Genomic DNA, 22519 nt, shown 5'->3' on the forward strand with positions numbered 1-22519 from the left:
AACGGAGAGGCAGAAGGGACGACAAAGGCAATGGAGGGTCTGAGGAGAGCAGCAAAGTAACAGACTGCGCAGAGATAATGGACGAAGGGGACAAGAAAGAGAAGGAACGAGAGGAGAAGCGGGAAAGAAAGGACAGGGAAAGTATGAGAGAAGAGAGATTGGAGAGGGAGGATGGGGAATAAGGTTAGGAGGAGGAGAAGAAACGCATGGACATGGAGCGAGAGGAGAGGATCGAAAGAGACCTCCTAGAAAGGAAGAGAGCTGTACACGAGCTGCGGGATGGAAGGACAATGGAAGGGGAGAGATCAAAAGGCTAAGAGCAATAGCAGAGCGATAAATCTGCAAATGAGCAGAATGGGAACAGAGGAAGTTAGAGTTGGATAGGTTGGCAAGAGAGCAAGCACGCAGGGAGAGGGACGAATGAGTGATAGGGACAGTAAAGACACAAGGAATTTTAGATAAGGGAAACAACATACTCGAGGAGAATCAACGGACAGAACCAGGCAGCATCAGCTCATGAGGCAGGAGCACAATAGACAAGGAAGGAGCGGGCCTGGTGTCCTGGGCAGGAGGAAGCAGGTACGACCTAAGAGACATCGATGTCAGCACAAGGCCTAACACAGGCTCAACATCAAAGAGGCTGAGTTTCGTGGACTACTTTTGTAGTAACATGGACACAGAGTCTGATAATGAGGACAAGTACAGTGGGGATGAGAGGGGGGAGCAGTCCCGACCCCAGTCGAGGGGGTGGGGACAAACAAGCGAGTGACATGGGAGTTCAGGACACACACAGTGGGAGAAGGAGGAGGCAGCTCGAATGAGCACACACAACATATATGAATAGGCTTAGAGACCTCCCAGGACGAAGGAAAGGGAGACAGCAATGACGTGCTCAAGGGGGCTGTTGACCAGGAGGCATGACGACAATAGGAGAGTTCCTATACTAGAGCCAATAGATGTATGAAGAGGCGTCGAGAGTGAGAGAGGGGACCGAAAAGTAAGGCTGACTAGAAGGATGCAGGAGAGGAGGCAACGTTCACACAGATGCCTTTACTAGAGATAGGAGGGGTGGGATATCATTATGTACCATGGAAGCACACAGACAAGGAAAATGTGAAGTTTAGGTTACCATCATTGAGTGCAGGGGCTGGGAAATGGATCTATGAGATGGAGAAAATGACAGCGGAGCACAGTTAAGCTGTAGGAGACATAAAGGGACTTTTAGTATCGATCCTAGGAGATGCAGCTGATGACGTATGGAAAAGTGCTGGATTCCCGACAATGACGACACAAAACACAACACATGATGGTTTACCATTCGCAAACTGCAGGGCAGCATTATGCAAGCACTTGTCGGGGTGATTCTCCCGGGGCCGGCAGAGCCGTCCACAGGCCTCCGGGCTGGGGAGGCCCCAACTCCTCCCGTGTACCCAAAAGGAGTATGAGACACACACAAGAGGCAAGGTGGTTCTGCTGTTTATTATAACAACGGCAGGGATGGGTCTCGGATCGTACGCGTCCGATGAGACTCTCAATCTTAGTGGGGCTTGCAGGCCCTTTTTACGGTAGTATGATGCACTACTCGCGTCACCTGGGAAAGTTAGCAAAAAACCTATCGCCACTCAGGATTGGTTCCCTGAGTGGTAGGGTTAGTATAGGTAACATATGGAAAGAAATATTAGTGGATGAGGATGGGTCAGGTGGTACACTTGGGTTGTCCCTTGCGGTTGTTACTTTAGAATTGTTACAGGGGGACCCTTGGTGATTGGTTAAGGGTAATGGCATCAGTAATAAGCCCCCCTGGATTCTGATTGGTTCTCCCACGAGCCCCCAAACCTGGGACCATCGTCGTTCCCAGCTCGCGGTGTACCTGTCATTAGCAACAATGTGCCACTATGTGTTTGTGCAGGCAACGGACAGGTCTGCTCATGGCTTGTGAGCGGGTCTTTCCCATCACTGTAGTGTCCGTCTTGCCGCTTCGTTGTTGCAACCTGTGTCCCAGACATGGGACCCTGGCGACTTTCTGTCTCGTGAGCTTGGCACTTTGTCAGTTCGGCTTGGGGGACTTGTTCTGCATGGTCAGCACTTGTACTCTTGTTCTGGGAGGATTTTCGTTGCTAGGATCCTGCCTGGGGACTCTTTCTTGCAGCCTACTCGGGCCTAGTTCATGGGTGGCGGTACATAATCCATAGTATGAAGGTCGTGGGTTGACAGGGTGTCACAAGCCGCATTAGATATACATGATGGTGTCGTCATAGGGGTGGGTGGCGGGAGAAGCGTCAGCAAGCATATACACAAGCTCTTCAGGCGTCTTTCGTTTCTGCTGTGCTGTAAAAAGGCCTATGTGAAAACGTCAGTGGGTGTGTCAGTCTCCTACGTCATAGCACTGTGTATGTTCTTCGTGTAGGTTGGTGTGTGAGTGACCAGTGTGCATGGTGGCACGTGTGTTCTTGGCAGTTGGCTATGTCGTTATGCCATCTCTAACGATGTGGATACTTGTGGCTGTTGTTCTAGTCAAGCTCATCCAAGTCGTAGGCGTCGGCTTGAGCCTGGTGGTCTGGTGGGCATACTCCTCTTATGTGTACGTTTCTGAACCAGGGTATTTTGTCATCTGGTAAGTAGACGAACTCGTCTCGTGGTGGGTGCTTGGGTCGTGATCCTCTAGGCCATGGTCTGGATGAGGTTGGGGGGAGGGTATTGTCCCATTCTCCCACTTCAGTCCCCCCTCTGGTCGACTTTTCGACCACAAACTCATCCTTTACCTTATCTCCTTTCACTCTCCATACTTTAGTTATTCCAGCCAAATGCCCATAATGGTTGACATGATCTTCAAATGACCAGTACATGTTAACGCAGCCGCCGCCGGGTTTACAGTATACCCATTTTCCGATATAGCTCCTCGGGTTTCTTGGGTTCTCCACCTTCACAGATGGTGGATCCATGTGGTTGTCAAGAATCTGTTTGCGCAACCTCTCTCGTGCTGTATTATCATGTCGGTGTGCTTCCATCATCGGCCGGCAGTAAGGCGTGCATGCCGACCATCTCCATCATTTTGTCCGTTGTGCGTGCTTTTCTAGCTTTCCAGAACTTTATTACAATCAACACAGCTGCAGCTAATATTATACATCCTACTATTAGCTTCAGCCCATCTGACCGCCATGATGGCATCCATGACCATATGAACGAGAACCTGCTGGTATCTTTCTTTACTTCTTTACTTTCATCCATCATTATGGAGTGCATCAGGGCCAGTTGTGATACTGCCTCAGTCAGTGTTCCATTGTCTGCATCGTTAGCAGGACTAAATGTGCAACATGATTGTCCTATTTTGGAACAAACTCCCCCTTCCATCGCCGTGAGAACGTCTAGCACATACCTGTTTTGTAGTGCTACCCTTCTTACCGCTCTCAGTTCTTCTTTTATTGCATTAAATCCATTTACTGTCGAATTTATTGTCATCATCAGCTCCCATCTGGTGATCTGCAACCATTTTGCATTTGCATATGCCTGTAGTCCTGGGTGTATTATGGATGAGAAGAACATTGCTGCTCTGCTAAATAGTCTGTGTTCTGGCGGGATTGAGGTGAGGGCTGTTTCCGATCTTCCCCACAGGTAGTTTCCTGTCAGTGGTTCCCCTTGTCTTTTCACTCTTGGCAAAACGTTATTGTTGTTATCCTTGTCGCCTTCTTGTGATTGTGCAGATCTTTTACTCCTCTTGTTCCCTTCGTCCATCTTGGGGAAGTTGGCTATGTTGACATGTTTCTGAGGCACAACCAGTGATGGCACATTGACGTGTACCATAGTGCATATTCCATTCCATGATGGAGTCAAGGTGTGGTACGCCATATCGCCGCAGGCCCAATAGTGGTCCATTAGAACTGCTGTGCCATCACCCACCTCAGGTATCTCTACCGAGCTTCCACAGTTGGTGTTGTATCCCACATCCACATCACCTTTGTGTTGATAGCACAGTGTGGGTGCAGTCAGTGGTAGTATGCTTATTGGATCTTCGTCCTTCTGCATCCACGTCAGCATCGGTACATATTTACCCCACGTCGTCCAGCATCTGTCATTGTGTTCTTTTATGGTGGTAATATTTTCTCTTGTGATCATGTTGCTCCCAACCACTCCTATTTCCCATTCATTGTTCACATATATTTTCCCAGTTATTGTTATTAGCGGTCTTTCCCAGCACCCTTGTTCACCAGCAACTTCAGTTGCATACCAATCACACGGCAGATATTGTAGCGTTACTTTCTTCGTTTCTCCTTTGTCGGGGCCATCCGTCATTTATCTGAAAGCTTCAGCATGTAGGCTTTGTTTATGGTAGCTCAAATATGTTTTGAGGAAATTATTTTCGTATGGATATGTGTCCCCTGTTTTCCATTGAAGTGTCACCACCGTCCGTTGGAATCGTCCTTTTGTTTGGAATAGTGCCAAATATATCAGCAATTGCACTGTTTTTGCTGGCACTTCAGTAGCCACAAATATTCTTGATGCGCTCATAGCGTACGGGATCAACGAGCACACATAGCAGTTGTCCTCAGCTGTCTGCTTACCAATTTTGGTCATGTGTTGATACCACATGTTGTTCGAGACGTTTGCTGAATCTGTGAGATATGTGTCAATTCCCTTTCTCTTCTCCATTTGTGCTGCGTTTAACCCTATGTCCCTTACCTCTACGGTTGCTTGTACCACCTGACATCATACCTGTTGCAGCTGTGGGGGGAGGTAGGTTAGTTTTGGGTGCAGCCATAATCTTTAAAGCATAGTTTTTCTGCCAGACAGAGGCAGCCAATAGACCAGTGACAACCAATACGCCTATGATCTTTATTACAGTAGCTAATCTCACTTGTATTGTTGCTCTTACCTTTGCTGCGGTCCAGCATCTTATTCTTGCGATGATAAAGATGCCCGCCTGAAAATTCTGAAAGTATGCGTTATTTCAGTTAGTGTTTTTAGTCAAGCTCTACCTATCAAATAGTCGTTTAGTGCCCAGGTGAAAAGCTGCTCCCACGCTAATCTCAGTGACCTATCCCTCAGAGCCGGCAAGTGCTCGTGGAGATGGGGAAATGATTGTTCTATGGCCAAAACAAATGCGGTGTAGTACACGCGTATTCTTCTCCTTTTCAGATACTTTGGGTGTTATCATCTGTGGGTAGCATTTACTTTTGGGCAGGACACAACCTTAGTTACTTCACCTTCTAAACAACACAGTAATATGCGGTACCTGCATTTGCGAGACAAAAAGAAAAGATAACATACAAGTGTTTATATGTGTGTGTATCATTCAAGTTTTATACAATGTCGATGGCTGTGTTTGTGGCTGGGGAGGGGTCAGGGGCAGTGCCACAGTTGTCCTTTTTTGCAGTCGCTGTGTCTTTATCTGTCGCTGGCGTTGCTGATGCTGTTGTGTTTTCGGTAGCCCTGCCGTCGATGCTAGGGCGGGTCTGGCCTTTGAAGGGCTTGACGTCATGCAGGTGATTCCAAGCTCATTTGTCTTGTAGTTTAACGGCTCTAGGAGCCACTGCTTCTACCAAGTGGGGCCCCGTAAATCTGGGACTGTTCCACTTCCTGTTAAGTTGCAGAGGAGAACGTTTTCTCCTTCCGCAATAGTCCACTCTTTTTGCTGCTTTAGTTGTTCGTTTTTATCTTCTGGCTGGGTGATCTTCGACCCGCCCCACGTGCGCTCGAGCTGTTGGGAGATAAAGGCGACACTAGTAATCAAGGAAGACACATATTGATACATTTCATCACCAAAGACATTTGCAGTACTTTCATAATCTGTGAGGGCTCTTGATGTTGGCATTAGTGGAAGGCGCATCTGGTGTCCAGTCACCACCTCGTGGGGAGTGAGGTGGTGATCAGACCCTGGCCTATTCCTCAGCTCGAATAGGGCCAAGGGAAGGCAGTACAGCCAGCTTCTCTTAGTTGTCTGCTGTATTTTGGCTATCTCCTCCTTTTAGCAGGCCATTCAGGAGTTCACAGACACCATTAGCCTGTGGATGATATGCACATGCAAACTTGTGCTTGATGCCCAGCAGAGCTGTGATGTGCTCAAACATTTCGTTTGCAAAGTGCGGGCCATTATCTGACCACAGCACTTCGCAAACACCCCACCTGGGGAAGACTTCCCTCACTAAAAATGTAGCTGCTCTAAAAGCATCCGCGTGTGAGCAGGGTCCAGCCTCAATCCACCTTGAAAATGGGCACACCACTACAATCATGTATCTTTGTCCTTGACATACATTGATCATGTCAACGTAGTCAATGTGTAAGTGTAGGAATGGTCCTTCCGGCCGGGGTATAGTACCTTTTATCACTTGCAGCGTGTGACCGGCTGTAAACTGTTGGCACATTAGACAATTGCTGATAAAGTTTGCAACATGGGAATTTAACTCAGGACAGAACCATGCTTCTTTTATTTGTGCTGCAATCACTTCCTTTCCTGTATGTGCCAGATGATGTAGCTGAGCCAGAGCTGTGTTCAACAGTGCCAGTGGCATAACCACCTTTCCTGTATTATTTTGACGCCACTGTGCATCTGTGGGAGATATTGTACACCCTCTTTTTACCCATAGCTCCTTTTCTGCCATTGAGATGTGTGTACCCAGCCTTCATCAACATCTGTCTTGCTATCAACCTCCCTCTGCCTCTCTCAGATTCTGGGGGGATCCACATTTCGCCAAAATATGCAGCATGTTTGGCATGTGCTGCTGTTTCATTACCTTTCGGCCTGACACTTAACCAAAGCCATTTCGTGAGGACCGTTAATTACTTCAATCAATTCAGCCAGTAAAAGGGCATGTTGCACCGGTGTGCCATCAGCTCTTCTAAATCCCCTTCTTTGCCATTTTATTAATCCTGAGTGCACCATTGATGTTACATATGCACTGTCACAGTATATAGTCACTCTCTTGTCAAAGCTTTCTTTTAGTGCCAAAATTAGTGCTACCAATTCTGCTGCCTGAGCCAAATAATGCTGTGGTAGTTGGACACACTTCACTGGGACATACATCAAATCCTCTGTCATTCTAACGACTGCTGCTCCCGTTCTCCTTATCCCATCACTCTGATCAATAGTCGATGACCCATCAATGTACATTATCTCACTGCCTTTTAGGGCATCCTCCTCAACCTTCCTTGTGCTGGAATACATTTCAATAGCCTGTGTGCAATCATGGGTATAATCACCTTCCTCAACTACCTCTGCTATGAACCTAGCTGGATTTACATTACTGCACCTGACGATCGTCAACTCTGGTCTCGATAGGATGATCTCATAACCCGATGCCCTCTGTGTGGTCAGGGTGGACTTGGGCTTGTTCAAAATTGCGAACACTGCATGTTCCACAAATAGTGTGGTGGGGCACCCCATTGTTATTGATGATGATTTTTCCACCGCAAATGCTGAGGCTGCGAGACTCTGTTCGCAAGGGAAGTGACCTAACATGACATGATCCAAGTAGCCGCTGTAGAAAGCTATTGGCTTGTGGCCCATGCTTGTTCTCTGAGTCAGTACTGCCTTCATCACTGCTGAGTCGCAATGTGAAAAAATGAAAAATTGGTGCTCATAGTTTGGAGTGGCTAGCACGGGCGCAGTGGATATGGCATGTTTCAACTCATCAAATGCCTCCTTCATTTCTCTTGTCCACCCCAACCTTTTTGTCCCCTTTTTGCGCTTCTCTTAGTGCTTCGAGCAGGGGTCCTATGTATGAGCTGTAATCAAAAACCCATGCTCTGCAGTAGTTGCATAGGCCCAGGAACTGCTGCAGTTCCCGCACTGTTTGTGGTTGTGGAGTGTTAGTTATTGCTTGTGCTCTGTGGGGCAATGTTTCTTCCATGCTGGGAAATGAGTTGGCCAATGTATAGTACCTGTTCCCGACAGTACTGTAACTTTTCCTTGTCCACCTTGTACCCCTTCTCAGCCAACACTGTCAGCATCTTTACTGAGTCTTCCCTGCACCTTTCTTCACTGGTGCTGCAAATTATTATGTCATCAACATATTGCAACACTGTGCTCTACATTTCAATGTTTCCCAAATCCATCTGTATTACTCTGTTGAAGATGGAGGGTGACTCACAGTACCCTTGAGGCAACCTTGTGTGCTTCCATTTTGTGTTCCTGTATGTGAAGCTTGTGAGGTCTTGTGAATCTGGGTGCAGAGGTATCGAGAAAAAGGCATTTGTGAGGTCAATTACAGTAAACTTTGATGCCTCTGCTGGTATTCCACACAGTATTGTGGCTGGGTTAGCGGCTATGGGGTACTCTGCCTCTACAATGTAGTTCAAGGGCCTAACATCCTGGATGAAACGCCAAGACCCTCCATTCGCTTTGCGCACTGGGTACACCGCCGTGTTGCATGTTGATTCTGATGGTACCAATATGCCATTGTTTATCAGGGTTGTTATTGTTTCGTATATGCCCTCATCTGCCTCTTTTGATAGTGGGTACTGCTTCACCCTAGGTAATATTGCTCCCTTTTTCAACTTTATTTTCACTCCTCCAATGCTATTTATGCATCCCACGTCGTATGGACTGGTGGTCCACAGTGATGCTGGAACTTTTGCCATGTCTTCCTCATAAAATGGTACCGGGGTAGGGGCAGGTGCTTCTAGTGCCACTGCCATTTTTAGGGCCACTTGCTTGTATGTCACTCTTAACCAGATGTCCACACTCATCATAAACACCATCTCCCCTCCTACTTTATGATCTGAGAAGAGCTCCTCATCTGATACCTGAGTGAGCCTGCACCCGTCAGCCAGTGCTATTACTGCTCTCCATGCCCTCCCCTCCCTGTCTTGGGCATGAACTGCGATGTAATCTGCAGTTGCGATGATGCTCTCAATGCTCACTGAAATCACGTTCCCCTGTGGTTCGTTTGCTGGTGTCTCTGGTCTGAACAAATATGCTGCTGGCCTCCTCCAAATCTTGCCCTCAATCCCTGGCATCCATGCGAATGCCATGTCTGTTCCATATTGGAACATCTCTCCATCTACTGGCTCAGCCCGAGCTACTGTTTGGCCACAGTAAGCTTGCAGTATTTGTCGTGCTGTGAGCATGTTTATTACTGGTGTGGAGCAAATATGCCATTCTCCGTCAATATGTCCCTCCCAAGTATGTTTACTGGCGACTCCTTCGAGTACAGGAGCGGGACAGACATATCATTATCTCCTTTAGATAAGGAGATGTTATCAGTAAAGGGAACCAACCCTCGAGCCCCAGAAAATCCTTGAATGTGCATGGCCTCGCCTGACATCTTAAATTTACCCTCCCTTATGCAGGACCTATTGGCCCCTGTGTCAACAAGAAAGGACATTTTTTTGTCACCTATCGCTACCTGTATGAGAGTTTCCTCCGCACTATTAGATGTTACTGATAGGATGGGACACATCAAGGACATCTGTGGGCTGTCCTATTGCAGGTACAGTGGCTGGCCACCCCCCGTATAAGGGTTGTGCCCCAATGCCCAATATTGTCACCCTCTCCAATTGTGTCTGTTGTAGGGGTGCATCAGTTGTTGATACTGCATTGTCCTGTATCTGTGTGAGCTGCTGGACTGGTTGCACTTGATGTTGTTGTGTTGCTATCGCTTGTTGTTGTGGTAGTGCGTATGTTTGTACCTGTGTCACTTGTTGCTGTGGTGGTACGTACGTTTGTATCTGTTGCTGCTGTGGCGAGGGTGTTTGGACTTGTATCTGCGGCTGCGGTTGTTGTAGTGGCACTTGTTGTTGTGGGGTGCACTGTTGTGTTCCTTGCTGTTGCTGGTATACTTGTTGATCCCCCATATGCCCTTGTTGCCCCTGTTCCCCCCAAGCTGGTGGGGTGGGTCTCATCCTACATGTGCGCGACATGTGCCCCACCATTCCACAAACCCAACATGTTGGTGGTTCTCTTGCCTGCCATGGAAAGTTCCCTGTGTTATCCTGATACCCTTGTTGCCCGTTTAAGTAGTGGCCTCGGAACCCTCCTCCTTGTTGTTGTGCATGCTGGCCATACCCTCTCTCTCTCATCACCCCCACCTACCTCTGTAGCTGTTATAATATCCATTTCCCATTGGCATATACCTCCCACCTGCGGTTGCCGTGTATGGTGGGGGTGGGGGCATTTGCTGTGTTACCATTTGTGCTGGCTGCTGAAGTTGTGCTACGTGTTGTTGTGCCGTGCCTTGTGCAATTATGGCCTGAGCAGGTGCTGGTGTTGCTACCACGGGCGCTGTCAATAATGCTCCTTCCATGGTGTATTTGGATAGTTTTCTCTGTACCAATTTTGCCTCCTATCTTCCTCCTTTTGCTTCATCTTTTCCTGCGACATACTACAGTGGTGTACTGTAGTTAGTTGTATTTCTGGCCAAGGCTTTACCTCCATCCCCACAATTTTCTTCAGCTGTCTCTGCACTGGTTCAGGGAGACCTTTTATCAGTATGTGGTAGAAGATGGCTAGTGTTTTATCCCACGGGTCCCTAGTTTCCAAGCGCCACTTCTCCTGAATCTCCTGGATGTAATCGACAGGATCTTCATTCTCACGCATTTTGCGTGACGTAATTGCCCCTATGTCTGACGTGTCTGGATACTGGACCCTTAATGCCTGCCATAGTGCGTGCCTGCAGTTGGCAAATGGTGCCCCGTCATGTAACGTGTCTGTTGTTGTGACCCCTGCGAAGCCTGCCCTTTTACAGATGTCATCTTCAGCATCCCCTAGTATTGATATTAGGAGCCCTTTCACATCCCCTACCGCTAGTTTTTGTCCTGCAGTATGTTTCTCCATCTCATATATCCATTTCCCAGCTCCACCACTTAGAGATGGGAGCCTGCACTTTACGTTTTCCTTATCGGCATGCTTCCATGGGACGTATTGTAGTCTGACCACTCCCCTTTCTAGAAGTGGCATTAAGTTCCCCCCTTCACTTCCCCTAATGCTTGTGGGGCTATGTCAGTGTATTCGTCCTCTTCCTCCATGTCATGTGATCCTTTCAATATATCATTACAGTTATCTGTTCTGTTGTCCCCTTCACTCCTCCTCCCTCTTATTTTGCCCTCGTGCTTCACCGCAGGCGTGCTCGTCCTGTCCTCCTGTCTGCGCCCGGGAGATCTCTAAGTCTGTCGACATATGGAGTGTGGCAGGTGAGTGGCCGAGGGCGTGGTGTTGGTGTCACTGGTTGTGGCGCTCTCCCTGCTACTTCTCTTACCTGTTCTTCGCTCGTCATTTCCTCCTCCCTTTTCCTGCATACCCAGGGTGATTCGCAATTTACCCGTGTAATGTACAGTTTGTCTAAGCTTTCCCTGTTGTCATTCCTTCCCGAACATCCTTCCTCCTCGCTACAAAATTCATCAAGGAAAGACAATCTCCAGTCTGCTAGTTTTCCCCCCACTGTAACTGTTTTAAATCGATCAAGTTTGCCTTCTTGCGTTCTCCTCTTTTAATGTTTGCCCCCGAGGTTGTAGGCACCTCTGAGTCCTGGCGAGTGTATGTTCTTACTTCATTCTCCGTTATCCTATCCCCCTTCTCTTTTCCCTCATTTCTCAATATTTCACCCCCTATTTCCTCTCTCCTTTTTGTAATTCTTCCATTACTTCGGCACTTACCTTCGCCAGTATTCTTTCGTCTTGTTCCCGTCTTCCCCATTTTGCCCCTCCTCTTTTCAATATGCTCTCTATTACTTTACCTTCTTCATACCGTGTGCTTTCAGACAATATTTTATTTTTCCACATTTCCATTTCTTTTTCCTTTTCCTCCTCCTTCCTTTTCATTTCCCGCTGCTCCATACGTGACACTCTTTCTGCTATCGCTTTCATTCTTTCCGCTTCTTTCTTTCTCTCCTCCAGTCTCGCCCTCATCCTCTCCTGCTCCTCCCTACTCTCCTTTCTTTCCTTATTTCTCCCCCGCGTTTCTTGCTCATACAGTCTAATCAGGTTGCTTCGTACTTCTCTTAGTTCAGCCAACCTTTCCTCCAGCATTTCTTACTTCACCTGTGACAGCCGTCCTTCCTCTTTGTTACTCACCTCAGTCCCTGTCAGTGTGTTTTCCATTCCCTCCTCTTTTGCTCTCCGCACCGCGTCCTCTTCTTCGTCTGTTAGTGTCCCTCAGAGTTTTAGGAGTACCTGTGCTGCTATCCACTCATCTGGTCCTATGCTTGCAACTAGCTCCCCACTTTTCTTCCCTCCCCCCGTACCAGCATGTGTTGTGTTGAACTCCGGCACGCCCGTTGCTGCCACCGCCCCCCTCTGGTAGCTATCCTTAGGGGCGTAGGGTGGAGGGCTGTACGCAGGGTTTGAATACCCCTCAGCCGCTGTTAATTGTGGTCTAGCTGCTTCTCTTAGTTCCGTCACTGGGTACAATCCTCCCTCCTCTTTTTTTACTTCCTTCGCTAGAGGCATATCATCTGTCCCTTCCTTCTCCACCTTTACTTCTGGTACTGCAACCGGTCCTCCTTCCTCCTTCGTGCCCTCCTCCATACGTGGGGCATTGCTGCTCACCGTGCTCATGTCCCCATCTTCTTCTTTCACCTCCTTACCCTCCTTTGTTTCTTTGCTCCCCTTCTCCTCTGTTGCCCTTCCCATAGTAAACATCCCTGTTGCCCCTGGTCTCGATCCCTGGAACATCCTCCACAAGTTGAACATCTCTACATGATGAGCTAATTTCTTCCCTTTGTATGTGTTATGTATGTACGTCAACAGCAAGTGTTTGGACGTATGGGTCGAAGCTGCTGTTAGGCGGCCATGGTGTCGTCATTTTGTTGTCTGTTCCTTGTGTCCAATCAATACTATACTTGATAAGTTTCTCCTTGTGGGGTGATAGTGTCTTACAGATGTGTTGTAAGGGTGTAGTTAGAGTGTTTCCCCACCCTCCGGATCCTGACCTGTGAGACGTTGCTAGGTTATATTTCAACTTCTTCGGTAACCACCTTCTTTACCTGGCCCCGTAATTGGGGACTTCCGACAGTCCGCTGAAAGGTAAGGCAGTGCAAATGTACAGTTCTTTTCCTCTTCTTGTTTTTCCTTGTGTGTTTCTTTTTTTTTTTATATCTCTCATATGGTCCTCTGCGGCCACGGTGCACGGAGCCCCCTGCGGCTGCGTGCCCTGTGTGACGTGCTAGTACAGCTGCTCCACCTGTCTTCTCCCCTTCTCAAACCTCTCCCTCCCTTTTTCAACCACCTTATTCACGTGACCGGCGTTCTCTGTGCGCGACCACCTTTCCCCTTTCTGTCCTTCCCGTATTGAGGGGTGCCAGCGTTCTCCATGCGCGGCCTCCCCACCACTTCTACGCCGCCCCCTCCCCGATACTTATTCCCTGGCCACCCCTTTTATCAACACGGTGTGGCCGCAGTGTCCTATGGAAGCCCTACGGGTGACGTCACCAACTTCTTCAACCTACTACCGGTAACAACCTTTTATAACACTAGTGGAGCACGCAATATGTTTTACCCTCTGTTCCCCTCAACCCCACAGCTGTCCTCTCGCCTCGCCCGTAGCAAGGTATTCAACAGAAATTCTTATATCGGACTGCGTCGCCTCACGTGTGATACGCCCCTCACCAGGGGAGCTTAAACAGCCAATTATGTTCCGCACTTGGCAACAATCTGGCTACCTCCTACAGGAAAACGTCATCTACCTAACAAGCTTCAACACTCAATTAGTAGGGATCCTCATCTACTCATTGATCTAAAACGCCAATTCATAGGAAAGCCACACCCCTTCCCTACAGGTGCTCACGATCTAGACGAACCATTGCCTTCGAGTCACCGCACGTGGTGCCTTCTGGCTCCACCCACCCTGTTTCTGTGACACGGTAGAAGACGGCCCTCATGCCTGTCCCCCTACCGCTCACTCGTCTGTCAACACTTGTTAATCAAATCTTTACAACACACTGTAAAAACACCTCCCGCCGCCCTTATTACAGTTCCTCCCCGCTCCCTCACAATGTCACATTGCTTGTTGGGTGTGTCATACTCACCAAGTTCCCTTGATGCGGGGCCGCTCGACTGCATGCACCCCTCCAAGCGGCTCGCCACCTCCCCTCGTCTGGATCACGTCTGGACACTCGCCAACCGCAGGCAGGATACTTCTCAATCGGCTCCCGAGGGCCAATATCCGGATTGCGCTGTTCGGTCTTCTCGCAGTTCCGCGATGGTCCTGTAGTCCTCAAAGGGGGCAACGCCAGAGGGGGCCACGCTGCCGGGTCGCCTCGCTGAAAGGGCCTTGGAATGAATTTCCCAGGAGATAGACCTCAAAGAGATCTCAGCAGTGCCTCCAACTTGTCGGGGTGATTCCCCCGGGGGCGGCAGAGCCGTCCACAGGCCTCCGGGCTGGGGAGGCCCCAACTCCTCCCGTGTACCCAAAAGGAGTATGAGACACACACAAGAGGCAAGGTGGTTCTGCTGTTTATTATAACAACGGCAGGGATGCGTCTCGGATCGTACGCTTCCGATGAGACTCTCAATCTTAGTGGGGCTTGCAGGCCCTTTTTACGGTAGTATGACGCGCTACTCACGTTACCTGGGAAAGTTAGCACAAAACCTATCGCCACTCAGGATTGGTTCCCCGAGTGGTAGGGTTATTATAGGTAACATATGGAAAGAAATATTAGTGGATGAGGATGGGTCAGGTGGTACACTTGGGTTGTCCCTTGTGGTTGTTACTTTAGAATTGTTACAGGGGGACCCTTGGTGATTGGTTAAGGGTAATGGCGTCAGTAATAAGCCTCCCTGGATTCTGATTGGTTCTCCCTCGAGCCCCCAAGCCTGGGACCATCGTCGTTCCCAGCTCGCGGTGTATCTGTCATTAGCAAAAATGTGTAACTATGTGTTTGTGCAGGCAACGGACAGGTCTGCTCATGGCTTGTGAGCGGGTCTTTCCCATCGCTGTCGTGTCCATCTTGCCGCTTCGTTGTTGCAACCTGTGTCCCAGACTTGGGACCCTGGCAACTTTCTGTCTCGTGAGCTTGGCACTTTGTCAGTTCGGCTTGGTCACGTGTGGAGAGACCGTAGCTGGGGCAGAATTATGAGCATTAGATTTGTATTTTGTTTCTGTGGGCTTGGCATTTTACAGGTATAACCTTGGCGCTGGGCTTGCGGCATGCAGGTTGCAACATTGTGGCCTTGGCTGTGAGCTCACGCCGGGGACTTGTTCTGCATGGTCAGCACTTGTACTCTTGTTCTGGAAGGCTTTTCATTGCTAGGCTCCTGCCTGGGGACTCTTGGTTGCGGCCTACTCGGACCTAGTTCATGGGTGGCGGTACATAATCCATAGTATGGAGGTCGCGGGTTGACAAGGTGTCACAAGCAGCATTAGATATACATGATGGTGTTGTCATAGGGGTGGGTGGCAGGAGAAGCGTCAGCAACTTATACACAAGTTCTTCAGGCGTCTTGCGTTTCTGCAGTGCTGTAAAAAGGCCTATGTGAAAAATAACAACGATGCACGTCAGTGGGTGTGTCAGTCACCTACGTCATATCACTGTGTATGTTCTTCGTGTAGGTTGGTGTGTGAGTGACCAGTGTGCATGGTGGCACGTGTGTTCTTGGCAGTTGGCTATGTCGTTATGGCATCTCTAACGATGTGGATACTTGTGGCTGTTGCTCTAGTCGAGCTCATCCATGTCGCAAGCGTCGGCTTGAGCCGGGTGGGCTGGTGCCGGGCATGCTGGTGGGCATACTCCTCTTATGTGTACATTTTTGAGCCAGGGTATTTTGTCATCTGGTAAGTAGACGAACTCGTCTCGTGGTGGGTGCCTGGGTCATGATCCTCTAGACCATGGTCTGGATGAGATTGGGGGGAGGGTATTGTCCCATTCTCCCACTTCAGAGGACACAATACCCAGACACGTAGACATGGGGGCGATTATGTCACAGAAAATGAGGGAAGACGGAGACCCTGTGCAGTACATCCAGAAGATGCAAGAACTCTGGCACCTTCAAACTGGAGAGACTTGGGACAAAACAGTAGCAATATTCTATCATATATTGTTACAGGGGGCTACCAGAACCTATTCAGAAGAGTTTAAGGAAATTAGTAGGGATGGAAGCAAGGGGAGGGCCTGAAATACAGCTCACGATATTTCACCATTGCAGGCTATGGCAGAAGAAGATTTTGAAAAAGGCGGAAGACAGGATGATGGACGAAGCAAAATGAGTGCAGAGAAAACTATCGAAGTATGTAATGGAAGGAGTGGTCATAACCAACCCCACCCCACAGGCGCCGCAGCAGCAGCCACAACTACAGCAGTTTATTTATTTATTTATTTATTTGCATTTTTAAAGCGCACAGCTGCCCTCGGGCATCGTGGCGGGGTTACAGACAGCTCACTTGACAAGGCATAAAATTGACATTGGAAGAGGTACACTATTGAGGACGCAGTAAAAAGGATTGGTTAAAAACATTGCTTGTGTCCCAAGGTTACATGGGAACAGTGGGGCAGGTAACAGTTCATTTGAACAAAGTGGTCTTCAGTGCCTTTCTGAAGCCAGGAGTGATGTTTCAGATCTCAATTTAGGTGGTAGTAAGTTCCAAGATTTTGGTGCTAGAAATTCCAAAATCGACCAACCAAGCTTTGGTTCTGTTGAAGGTAGGAACTGAGAGTGTGTGTGTCCATGTCCCGTTTTGGTCTGAGTGTCTGCACTTGGTGTATTCATTCAGTTAGATAGATTGGAGCAGATTGGGATAGGCATCTATGGGTGATGGTGAGAGTCTTAAACAAGATGTGCTCTTTTACTGGGAGCCAGTGGGCTTTTTGTCTTGCTTAGGAGATATGTTCCCTCCTGGGGATACTGAGCGCTGCTCTCAGTGTGTTATTCTGTTTAATTTGTAGCCTGTTCATGTTTTCTGCTAAGGTGCCCAGTAGGAGGACGTTGCAATAGTCCAATTTTGCACCTATAGTGGCTCTGGCAATGTTGAGGCAGTCTTCAGTGGATAGGTGGGGTTTTACTGCATTGATTATTTTCGTTGTGAGTACTGCTGCTGAAGAGATATAGCTTACATGTTTATCCATGGACAAGGTTGAGTCTAGGTACACTCCCAGGGTTTTTACAGAGGAGGAGACTGTAATTACAGAGTTCTCAATTTTGAAGTTGCAGTATTTGCTGTCTAGTTTTCTGAGGATTTCTTTTGGACCCACCAGTAGGATCTCTGTCTTGTCCCCATTGAGACAGAAGCCATTGGCTGCCATCCAGGCCTGGATGATGGCATAAGTGTCTTGTAAGGTTTTTAGGTCTTGCTCATAATCACCAGATAATGCGAGAAGAATTTGTGTATCATCAGCATAATTGGTGAAGGTTATGCCGAATTCTTCTAGGTCGTTAAAGAGTGGTAGGGTAAATAGATTATAGGGCGTAGGGGAGGTGCAGGAACCTTGTGGTACTCCACAGCTTATAGGGGATGGAGTGGCTGATGCTTGATCTGAGAACACCCTCATGGCTCTGCCCTCCAAGAAGGATCTGATCCAGGTGGTGGTCTCAGTGGAGAAATGAGCCGTGTCTGTGAGGTGTGTCTTTAGGACTTTGTGGTCAACCAGGTTGAACGCTGCCGACAAGTCGAGAAGTAAGAGGATAGCTTATTTGCCCTTGTCCATATTTCTTAGGAGTTGGTTTTTTAAATCAAGCAAGGCTGATTCGGTACCATGCCGTGGACCAAAGCCAGATTGTCTCTTTCCTAGGATGTTGTGTAGTACTAGGTAGGCGTGTATCTATAGATATGCAGCCTTGTCCGGAATTATTAGCAGGGATGGCACAGTTGTAATGTCTCCAACAGATGCCCTATGGCAGCAGGACAACATAGGGAATATGGTGATGCGACTAGCATTATTGAACACAGCATTAACACAAATGCACTATCCAACACACACATGGAAGGAGGTCATTGCTACGTGCATTGGAGAAACATGGTTCTGCCACATTTTGACTGAACACTTGGCTGAGTTTGACTTGCCAGTAGTTTACAACAGGACATACATTGAGAGTGGTGAGAGGAGCTATACCGAGACAAGTAGGCCCATTCCAGCATTTACACATGGATTATGTTGACATGATCCAAGTCTGTCAAGTATACCGCTATATGATAGAGTTTGTGCGCCCATTCTCCAGGTGGATTGAGGCTTGACCCTGTTCATACGCTGATGCCCTTAGAGCAGTCAAGTTCCTAGTTAGGGACGTTTTTTCAAGATGGGGCATGTGTGAGGTCCTGCTTTCTGGCAATGGGCTTAACTTCACCAACAAAGTGTTTCAGCACATAACAGCAGTGTTGGGCATCCAACACAAGTTCGCCTGTGCATATCACCCACAAGCAAATGGGGTGTGTGAATGTCTGAACAGCCTCCTGAAAGCAAGTATGGTCAAAATGCAGCAAAGTACCAAAATGAATTGGCTGCACTGTTTACCTCTTGCACTGTTTGCATTGCACAATAAGCCTCGGTCCAACCACCATTTAACGGCCCATGAGGTGGTGACTGGCTGCGCATGAATCTTCCCCTGGCTCCTCCCACAAGAGCACCGAAAAACTGTGACAATAGTGCAGATGTGTTAGGTCAGGAAATTAATGAATATATTACTACTTTGGTGGCTAGCGCTTCTTTTATCTCTCGCCAGATACGACACCGGGGAGGCATAGAAGACAGCGAAGAGAGCAACTGCGACAATGCACCACAAGTCTATGAGTTCAAAAACCCTGTGAGTGTGGGGGACATCGCCCTCCTCAGAAATTTTGTAAGGCGCTGGAATGCAACCATGTTCACCGGCCCCCATATAGAGGAGAAAGTGTCTAACTGTGCTGCCAAACTCGACGGGAAGACAGTTTGGAACTACTTGGCGGACGTCAAGCCTTACAAAGCAGCAGCCTCACCTGGCAACAAGGTTGCCTTGACTCAAAGGGCCAAAGTTCAGCACCTGGAAGAGCTACACGCATGTTCTGAACTTACACGACCGAGAGAAGGACACCCAATGGTCACATGCTCCCGAGCAGCAGAAGTAGAGACTGGAATTCTTGCAGAGATCGATAAGGGAACACTGTCTGTTATTCTTCCTTTTTCTACACGCAACCAGTGAGAAAGCCGACCTAACTGTTATTGTTGTTTATATTCATGTTGCCCTGTACCCATCACCCAGAGACTTTCTCCAACCAGTTTGTCTATGCTGTAAGGAGACCCAGCAGATTTTTGAGCCCGATCCCCCGGAGTATACTATCTTGCCTTCATAGAGTATTTGGCCCAAACATACCCCCAGCTCGAGCACAGTGATCGCCCAGTCCTTGCCACACTAAGAGACCCCTCAGTAAGAAAACTGTGGGAAAAAGTGTTTGCGTTTGCCATCAGTGATTATTTGGTCCACGGGGCTTCAGAAGTACTTATCCAACTAACAAAATAATGCATTTCTTTGCACATTTCAGGCTGACAACTATATCTTCAAGCTGCAAGGATCAAGCAGCGTAAGTGAAAATGAGGGAAACAATAAAGAACATTATTACTATGTCGTGTCTGTTATTTCCAAGTGGGTTGATGGGGTTTGCATTTTGACGAATATAGCTTGTTACTAGTACTACCCCTGTACCCTCTACTAGCATTCCCACAACTCGAGCAGGTGGAACTACCATGTCAGGTGGACAGGATAACAATGCTGATAAGGTAAGGAGAGGTAAGTGCAGTGTTGATACAGACATGAAAGGGGTTGAAATGTATCTCACCGACACTGCTCAAGTGTCTAATAACATGTGATACAAACACATGATGAAAGTAGGTAACGAAACCACCGGGGAGAGCTGTTATGTCTACTCCTTAATCCGCTATGCAATGAGTGCCTCCAGAATGTCCATAGGAACTGAAATACCCACAGCAGGAGCACAATGCCTAATGTATCTCTTGATGGTGCAAACTGGAGGAAGATTTCAAGGGAAGACAGCCACACTGAGATGGATGTCTAAAGCAACGCTCCCGTATGAAGACAATTAGATAAAGACAAGGACCAGACAAGGGAGAATCAAAGACTATCACCCTGAAGGAGCTACCATGTCCATGGACAAGAGTGAAGAAGACAGGAGGATAGCCTGGTTGTTGGGAAACACCACAGATACTAGTGTATGGCCAAGTATACACTAAGGATGGAGGGCAGGATGGAGGGGTGGGAAGCAAGGCACTGGGTCTCATTATGACTCTGGCGGTAGCCGTGCCGGTAAAACCAGCACGGCTGCCGCCAGAGTAATTTTTTCCTGGCACCCGGGAATGAGCATTTACCGGGGCATTACAGCCCCGGCGGACCCAGTAACTGCCCTTTCCCGGGCACCAGAAATAAAATGCTCCCCATTCCCATTTCGGCCCCATTGGGCTCAATGGGAATGGGGAGGCCGGATGCACCGGCCACATTTGTGAATGGTGCCGGTGCATCTGACATGGTTTGCTTGCGGGTGCCGGTCCGCCTGCCAGGTCAATCCTGGCGGGCAAAAAAAGTCACCTGCGAGTAGACCTGGTACTTTACCGGTCCAGTAACAACAGTACCGGCAAGCTTACCGGTACCCTTGTTACCGGACCAGCAACCTTATAATGAGGCATTCTGACACTAACACAATCACCAGTGAACAAGGTACAGGAAGAGAAGGACAAATGCCTGAAAGAATGGGATGCGAGTGCAAAGCTACTGACATGGGTGGAGAAACTAAGCTGGACCAATGCCAATAATACCTCTGACGACACCAGCACTGTGCTATCAGAACAATGGTGAAGTTGAAGTTGGCAAGAAAGGTGGATGCAAGAGCATTGAACAACACACAGCTATGAAGGCAGGAACAGCAGTGCTGATGTATCACTATTGGGCTTGCGGATTGAAAGCATACGAGAATCTGCCACTTGACTGGAGAGGAGTTTTCTCATTGGTACATATCAACATGCCTTTGTTGGTCATGCCTAGGAAGGATGTGAAGCTTGAAGAGTTCCCGAAGATGGAAAATAAAAAATGAAAGAAGAGATCGATCGAAGTGGCACCAACATACAGGGCAGAGAAGGCAGACAAGCCGGAGCAGAGTAAAGAGAGGAGGGAATTACTTCTTTGGAGCATCAGAAGCAGCACTAGGCAAAGTTTCAGCTGAACACAGGCTGTTCAGCAGGACGCAAATGTTCTTTGCATCAATAATACCTTGTGTACAGACTTACACAAATGCAAAATGGTTACAGATCACTTGCTGGGAGCTGATGGTGACTATTAATTCTACAGTCAATGGGTTCAATGCAATAAAGGAAGAACTCTGAGTGATAAGGCTGGTGGCGCTCCAGAATAGGTATGATATGACATGATATGGCATTTACAACACGCCTATACACAAGTGTTTCAAGGTATGTTCTGGATCTCCTCATGGCTATGGAAGGAGGAGTTTGCGCAAAGATAGAGTGTTCGTGTTGCACATTCATACCTGTTAATGACAAAGATAATGGAATCCTAGCAGATGCAGTGGCACAACTGGCACTGATGCATGCCAAGATGGAACATGAAGCAAAGGGGACTGGAAAAGACAAGAGCTGTAAAGCGTACCTATGGTCATGGATGCCATCATGGATATCAGACGGACTAAAGGTGATAATGGGAGTTCTTTTGTTGGCAGCAGCATCCTGATGGATGTGAACATAGGAGGAGCCAGGAATGAGATTGTGGCTAAAAGTGGCAATAGAAGAGAAAGAATTGCACAACGTGACCGGTTCCCATCTAGCTCCATGAAGTTGGACAACTCATTTGATGCAAAATACTATGAAGGAAAGTGGGTTTGGTGTAACCCTGAAGGAGTGTGCTGTTACATGAACTCGTCGTTCGATGACCACACAAACTACTATGGGCACCTCAGAGGAATAACAAAGATATGGCAGCCGAGAGCAAAAGGCCTGTCATATAAGAATGTGGTCAACAGGTCAAACTAAGGGGGGACTCAAGAGGGATGGGGGAGCCTTCCACACTTTCCCCTCCTACCAAATTCATGACAAGGAAGAGGGCCAGAAAGCACTGCAGTCACCCATTCTATTTCAGATTAATTCCCAATGGACACATGACTGACAAATATTTCGAGAGATATCCCCTCAGTCAGCCATACCACAGAGGAACATACAGACCTATCCATGTGTGGTTGAAGAGCCACAGATCGTGATTAAGGATGCCTGTATGAACAGCTTGGATTAGACACCAAGGAGTCATGTTGCTGACGTTGTTAGAGATACCACGACATAGCAGCATTAGACATGAAGCACACATGCCATCCGCACTTCGGGACACAAACACACACTTGAATACATGAAGACCATGAGTGTACAGATTTAAAGTAGAGGACAGACACATATACATACTTTCATTGCTTTTATTACTTTTGCCATTAGCCAAATGCAGTAACTCAGAAACTGCAAGAGACAAGGAATCCTGAGCACAGCTTGCAGATGCTTACATGCGAATAACCCTATGGAACTGCAGGAGCATATATGGGACCTGACAGCGCCAAGCATGACTAACCTATGGAAATGTAGTATAATATGGATACGCTAGAAACCGCATTATAAGGTTTAGG

General features: G+C 48.0%; 1 pseudogene; it reads right to left on the bottom strand.

Annotated features, from left to right (window-relative positions):
* The window catches only part of LOC138579995 (exosome complex component RRP43 pseudogene), a 58038-nt pseudogene extending 46080 nt beyond the window's left edge, over positions 1-11958 (bottom strand).
* Between the last annotated feature and the right edge of the window lie 10561 nt (positions 11959-22519).

This window comes from Ambystoma mexicanum, chromosome 3p (genome assembly GCF_040938575.1).
Source record: "Ambystoma mexicanum isolate Mex_15411 chromosome 3p, UKY_AmexF1_1, whole genome shotgun sequence".
NCBI classification, from domain to species: domain Eukaryota; kingdom Metazoa; phylum Chordata; class Amphibia; order Caudata; family Ambystomatidae; genus Ambystoma; species Ambystoma mexicanum.